The sequence below is a fragment of the Periplaneta americana genome, chromosome 6 (assembly GCF_040183065.1).
Source record: "Periplaneta americana isolate PAMFEO1 chromosome 6, P.americana_PAMFEO1_priV1, whole genome shotgun sequence".
In the NCBI taxonomy this organism is placed as follows: domain Eukaryota; kingdom Metazoa; phylum Arthropoda; class Insecta; order Blattodea; family Blattidae; genus Periplaneta; species Periplaneta americana.
This window is the reverse complement of record NC_091122.1, coordinates 20,944,251-20,950,751: the sequence shown is the minus strand read 5'-3', so window position 1 is coordinate 20,950,751 and position 6,501 is coordinate 20,944,251. Positions and strand designations below refer to the sequence as shown.

At 31.8% G+C, this 6,501-nt stretch overlaps 1 long non-coding RNA gene across 1 annotated transcript in view; it reads left to right on the top strand.

Annotated features, from left to right (window-relative positions):
• LOC138701146 (uncharacterized) overlaps positions 1-6,501 on the top strand; it is a 228,951-nt gene that overhangs the window by 198,198 nt on the left and 24,252 nt on the right. The window lies entirely within an intron of this gene.

Genomic DNA, 6,501 nt, shown 5'->3' with positions numbered 1-6,501 from the left:
ACGTGTTAGTTGTCTATGATGGGCACAGCGCTATGGATTTACCTTAGGGGAGAGTCGGGTAGTATCAGACGTCGGGTAATATCGGACAGTGCGTTTCTTTCATCTGCCACCATATGGTAGTACCTGAATGACGTGGTTACGTTTCTCTATGCGACATTATAGAAACGTAACCATGTCAATCAGGTACTATCATCGTGTGGTAGATGAAAGAAACTCACTGTCCGATATTACCCGTTGTCCGTTACTACCCGACTCTCCCCCTATAATAATAATAATAATAATAATAATAATAATAATAATAATAATAATAATAATAATTGAAGTATAATCCTATTTATTATTTCAGAAGCATTCTTCTTCATTTCATTATTCTGGGCATTTTTCCATAGACGTTTATCTCCTATTATTGATATTGGATGGAAAGAATTAATTAACTTTTTTTATATAGATACATTTATTTATGAATAGTTGATCCATTTTTGTTGATTATAAGATTAAATTACCTTAGGAATAACAGCGTATTATTATTATTATTATTATTATTATTATTATTATTATTATTATTATTATTATTATTATTATTATTATTATTATTATTATTATTAGTTCATTTAAAAACCATTAAGTAATATAATATTGCAGTAGCCTTCGTCAAAGTGAAAATTATATACATACAAAGTAGTTAAAATTACATTCAACATATTCCCGTATTGTATAAAAGTTTTTGCTAATCAGCAGTTGGTCTTTAAAACTCTATTATTTTCAGTATTTCTTATATTAAGACGAATTTTATTAAAAAGTTTCATACCCACAACAAAATGGCTATTACAAACCTTGACTCGTCTGCATTTAGGAACATTTATGTTATGGTTATTTCTAGTCTCTTGAGAATGTACCGCATTACCAGATTCATATTCATGTAAATGTTCATGTATGAACATAATATTAGCAAAAACATACAGTGAAGAGAGAGTTAGAATTCCAAATTCATTGAATAAGGGCTTATAATGTTCTCTTGGGCCACAATCCTTAAGAATACGTACGTATGTATGTATGTATGTATGTAGCCTATGTATGTATGTAAAATCCTTTTTTTGCTACCAGTGACCAATAGCTGGGTTACTACAGATATTGGGTTGCGAAACACAGCTTGTTAAAACCTCGAAAATCGCGGATTAGACATTAATATACAAGACACTAATGTTTTACTTCAATAAAAAAGTGCACTTTTTGTGACACTCAGTGTTTTTTCTTGGCTTTATAATTGTTGCCAAATAATTGTTCCGATTTCCTTGAACTATCTAAAAGCTCCACCTCGCCTCCCCTTCTTCTGAATTTCGGGTCCCCCCCCCCCCATTCAAACCTACTCATTATGTTGTAATTATAATGATACTTGTGTACTACTTAGGCGTTACATAAGTTAAGGTTCTCCAATTTGCTGTATAATTTTAGATGATAGGTACTCAATATCGTTGAGATGATACATGAAAACTTTATGAATTATTGGATTCAACGAAGAGAATTATTTCTATATCTTCTAGAGCAAAGAATCCGATTGTAGTTTCCAGAAAATGTCGTTCCTGTAGATATCGGTGTGATCGTATCCTTTTTATGTTCTGTTGTCTCGTACTGCGGCTTACATCATGCCGACAAAAACTACTACAAAACTAATTACCATTGTCTGGCATTGATGTGTTTCAATGTCGAGGTTACAAAACACATCAAAAAGTTTATCTTCGAAGGAAAGAGGTGAAGAGGAATAGGAGAGGAGAAAATTAGAAAAAAAAAAAACAAGGAAAAAGTAAAACCAGTAGGCAAAGCTTAAGAAGTAAATGAAGAAGTAATGAACGAGGGTAAATTGAAGAAGGAAGGAAGAAAAGTGGAAAGTAATGTTTAAGAAGAAGGAAGAGAAGGAGGAAAAATGTAAGAATAAATAGAAGAAACAAGGTTCCCTAATGAGGGAAGTTTTAAGAAAGGAATGACAGAGAGAGGGATGGAAAAATTAATAAGAAAATTTTAAGATGAAGGAAAAGGCAAAGCATAGAAATTTTAACTAGAAGAAGGAGAAGAAAGAGGAGTAAGAAAACTTGACGAAAAGAAAAAGAAAGAAGAGGAATAAAATTTTAAGAAGGAGGTAGAAAATTTTAAGAATTAAAAGAAGAAGAAAGAAGAGATAGAGGGAAATTTAAGAAGAACAAGAAAGAGCAGAGGGAGGGAGAGAAGATTTAAGAAGTAATAGGAGAAGAAAGAACACGGAGGGAAATTTAAGAACTAATAAAAGAAGAAAGAAGAGAGGAAGGGAAAATCTAAGAGTGAAAAGGGAAGAGAGGGGGAAAAATTTACAAAGAAGACAGAGACGGAAATTGTAAGAAGAAAGGAGATAAGGTAGGAAAATGTAAGAAGTAATAGAAGAAAGAAGGGAAGGGAGGAAAATTTAAGAAATAATTGAAGAAGAAAGAAGACAGGAAGAGAAAATTTAAGAAGAAGAAATAGATAAAGTAAAAAAAACAATTAAGAAGAAAAAAGAACAAATAAGAAGAGAAGAAGGCAGAAGATTGTAAATTTTGCATACAACCCTCTCTCTGGAACAGGGTTATTACGAGTAGTAAATGTACAAGACCTGACTACCAGCTTTGTTCATCTTGCGCAAGATTTTCATCGTCCTTTGAAATGCATGGGGTTGAGCCCGCGATCTTTTAACGAAATGTAGACATGGTAACAATCCACAGACAGTCACGGCGACCGTACTTCGTGTAATGAGAAATAAATTTTAAGTTAAGACTAGGACGTAAATCCCACATGTTTACACTTGTCACTTACACAGAACTGTTAAACAACCATTATAGATATTTACGCCATGCTTATGGGTATTGTGTAAACTGTTAATTGGAGAGATCTCTGCAAGAACACAACAGCTATAAAACTAATCATCATTATGAGTTGCAGTTATTTACAATGAAATTGTTCAAGCTCAGTTTTAGTGCTGCATGGAAGCCACGGTGTGTTTGAATCCCGAATGAAGCACCGTGTGTCTTTATAAGTCTAAGGGGATTTGAAATTGGATTTTTGGTGAAAATTATTTTTTATTTTTTTATATTTCCAATATATTACTTGGTTTTCCCTCTTTAAAATAGTATATCACATATGATTATAGACCTACTCATATTGTATCGATTTTAATTTTTCTATTTTCTAACAAGCAGTATACTTACTTATTTACTTACTTACTTACTTACTTACTTACTTACTTACTTACTTACTTACTTACTTACTTACTTACTTACTTACTGGCTTTTAAGGAACCCGGAGGTTCATTGCCGTCCTCACATAAGCCCGCCATTGGTCCCTATCCTGAGCAAGATTAATCCAGTCTAACAAGCAGTATATAAGTTTTAATTTTAACGCCCATTCTTCATAAATTTACGGATTTGGGACGGAAAATTATATACTTTTTTATTCTCCCCAATTTATTCTTTGATTTTTTTATCTTTAAAATTGTAGATTACATTGTAATTACACTAAAATTATATCCATGTTAACTTACGGTTTTTCTGAAGAGGGTGCGTAGTGTAAGTATAGAATTCTTATTTCAACGCTGATTTTCAGTAAGTAGACTCTCACTAATCCGGCCTCCTCCTAGTGTGTTCCCTATTACTTCTACTGTAATAGTATTTTTCTGGAAAATTTGCACCGGGACCGTATGTTGCACTGCATTACTTATACATATATAGGCCTATTGACCTACTTATCTACCTATAGGCTACATGCTAAAAGTTCTAGTTTCTATTTAGAAGTGTAAGTGGAGTGGTTGGTGCAGCTTATAACATTAAATTTAATAATATTTTAGCACTGTCAGTAATCTAACACTCTCACTGATCCGGCACCCATCTGTGCAAGAAATGGTCGGATTAGCAAGAGTATTCAGGAATTGTTTATTTGAATCTTTTACATGTACTAAAACATTTTTTCTATTATCTCATATTTCCATGATTATATTTTAATATTACCGCATATTTCCATGATTATATTTTAATAAAACACCTACCTCACATTTCTGTGGTTTTATTTTAATAGTACCACACATTTCCATGGTTATTAGTTTGAAGAAGTACAATGGCTCTATAACGGATCTTTATACACACAGTAGGCCTAACTGAAAATTATCCATTCATTAATTCTCGATTGATTGAATGAATGAACAGTTCGTGGTATAGAAATAAATATACGATTGTTTCAATTCAGTCTCCTTCACAGGGAGTTTTACCTGAAAGCCAGATTTGCATAATATGTACGCCACTGTAGGTACGTTAACAGAAAACCACAATTTAAAGTCACGCATAGTTTGTGTGCACTCGATGTGGGTTTCTGGAATCTAGTCAGCCCTCTTGAAAAATTGAGACGGTGTCGGGTAAAGTTCCTGGGTTCGATACCCGGCTCCGGAACAATTTTTCCCTTGAAATTATTCAAGTCTGCTTCACAGGGAGCTTTACCTCAAAGCTAGATTTGTATTTTTTCTGTTTGTTAAATTTTGGAGATGTTACATTGGGCAATGTACTGAAAATCGTTTAAAAAACATAAACGAATGAGAAAAAAATTATTTCTCAGTACTAAAATAAAAAAACTACTTTTTCAGCATAAAGTCAAGTTATATGTGCATAAGCTATAAAAAATAGCTGTCTAGCTTGAACACTTTTTGAGAAAAAAAGTTCCTTATATAAGACATAATTTAACATTGCCGAAATAAGCAATTCCATGTCCTCCAATGCTTTAGAATTTTTTCGCCTTTACTTTGGACGTCATGATTGCGCATGGCAATACCTTAGGCACAACATGTAATATTTTGACAGTTTTTATACATATAACCTTTACTTTTTTTCCAGCGCGACTGTATAATCAATATTTACGTCAATTATGACATCTTACTTAGCGATCTTAAACTGCGTTATAATACCTCATGACCCTTAAGGTACTTTTTTTTTTGCAATTTATTCACACTTTTTATGAGAATAATTTTATATTGCTGATATTCTATAATATTTTCATCTTTCAATTTAAACATAATAAACCAATAAGAGATAGATTTCATATTTAAGCGTTACACATCAGAATTCTGTGTTTTGTTATTTCTGTTCTTTATTATATACTAGCCGTACCTGTGCGCTCCGCTGCACCCCTTTAGAAATAAATATAAAGTAATTACATAATTAAAATAGGACATTTGATCCAGGGAACATTCGTTTTTGATAGAAGGATAAATCGCTTAATATGTTATTTAATTTAAATTGTATATAAATAATTTCAATGCGGTCATTTTGATCCAGAGAACAATCATTTGGTGCAATGACAATTCCTTTAACATGTTTCTTAATTGTTATTACATGCAACCATATTTTAATGAAGATTGACATATCATTTAGTTTTAATGTGTATACTTCATATTACTTGCTATATGTTTCCATTGAATTATGGTAATAACTTAATTTTAACCCTTGTTTTCTACGTCTTCAATAAATGGCGCTTGGCCCATCATGGTTCTGAACTCTTCAAATAACTTAAATAGTGATAAAACATAAACAGTGATATGTAATTATATTTCTTTCTTTCGAAAATGTAAGAATTCACTGTCTCCTATGTACCATTGCCATGGAATGAATAAATGTGTTTTTTCTTCCTACTCAAAAATTTTATATTTTGCACATAGGAGTTACTGCAGGAACAACAACGCTATAATCTGAGGCCGCGGTGAAAATGTATTGTATTGTTATTTTAAAAGTCTTGTATATCCTTATCAGAAGTTACTGTAATAACATTATAAAATTATGTTCATCTAGAGAAACTACACTTCCCAAAGGTGAATTAATAATTAAACAATTAATTAGCTTTCGATATTACTTCATACAAACACAGAAACATTCTCTGTAGGCTATGTTTAATAGCTTTCGATTGTTCTTGTCCGAGGCCTCTTATAGACAAAATTTGTTTTTATTTCAATACAGCGCCTTAGATGGCGTTGTTATTGTAATTTTAAAACTCATTTATCTCATTAAATATCAGTCCTATCAAAATTTTGTATACATTAAAACTTATCGGAAATTATTTTTAAAGAAACTTTTGTTATGTAACATTTTTCATGAAAAGTAATAATAAGGGAGATATTTCGATTTATTTAATTCAGGCCCCCTTATAACCCCCCTTTTAAATAAACTCTTTTGAATGCCGTATAGCCTAAAATCTAAGTTACAACGAACTTAATTTATATTCCAATTTTCATATAAATCGGTTCAGCCATTATCGCTTGAAAAGGTAACAAACATCCAGACAGACAGATAGACAGACAGACAGACATACAAACAAAAATTTCAAAAAAGCGATTTTTGGTTTCAGGATGGTTAATTATACATGTTAACACCAATTATTTTTGGAAAATCGAAAATTACCAGAAAAATTTTGGCTACAGATTTATTATTAGTATAGACTAGCCGTACCCGTGCGCTCCGCTGC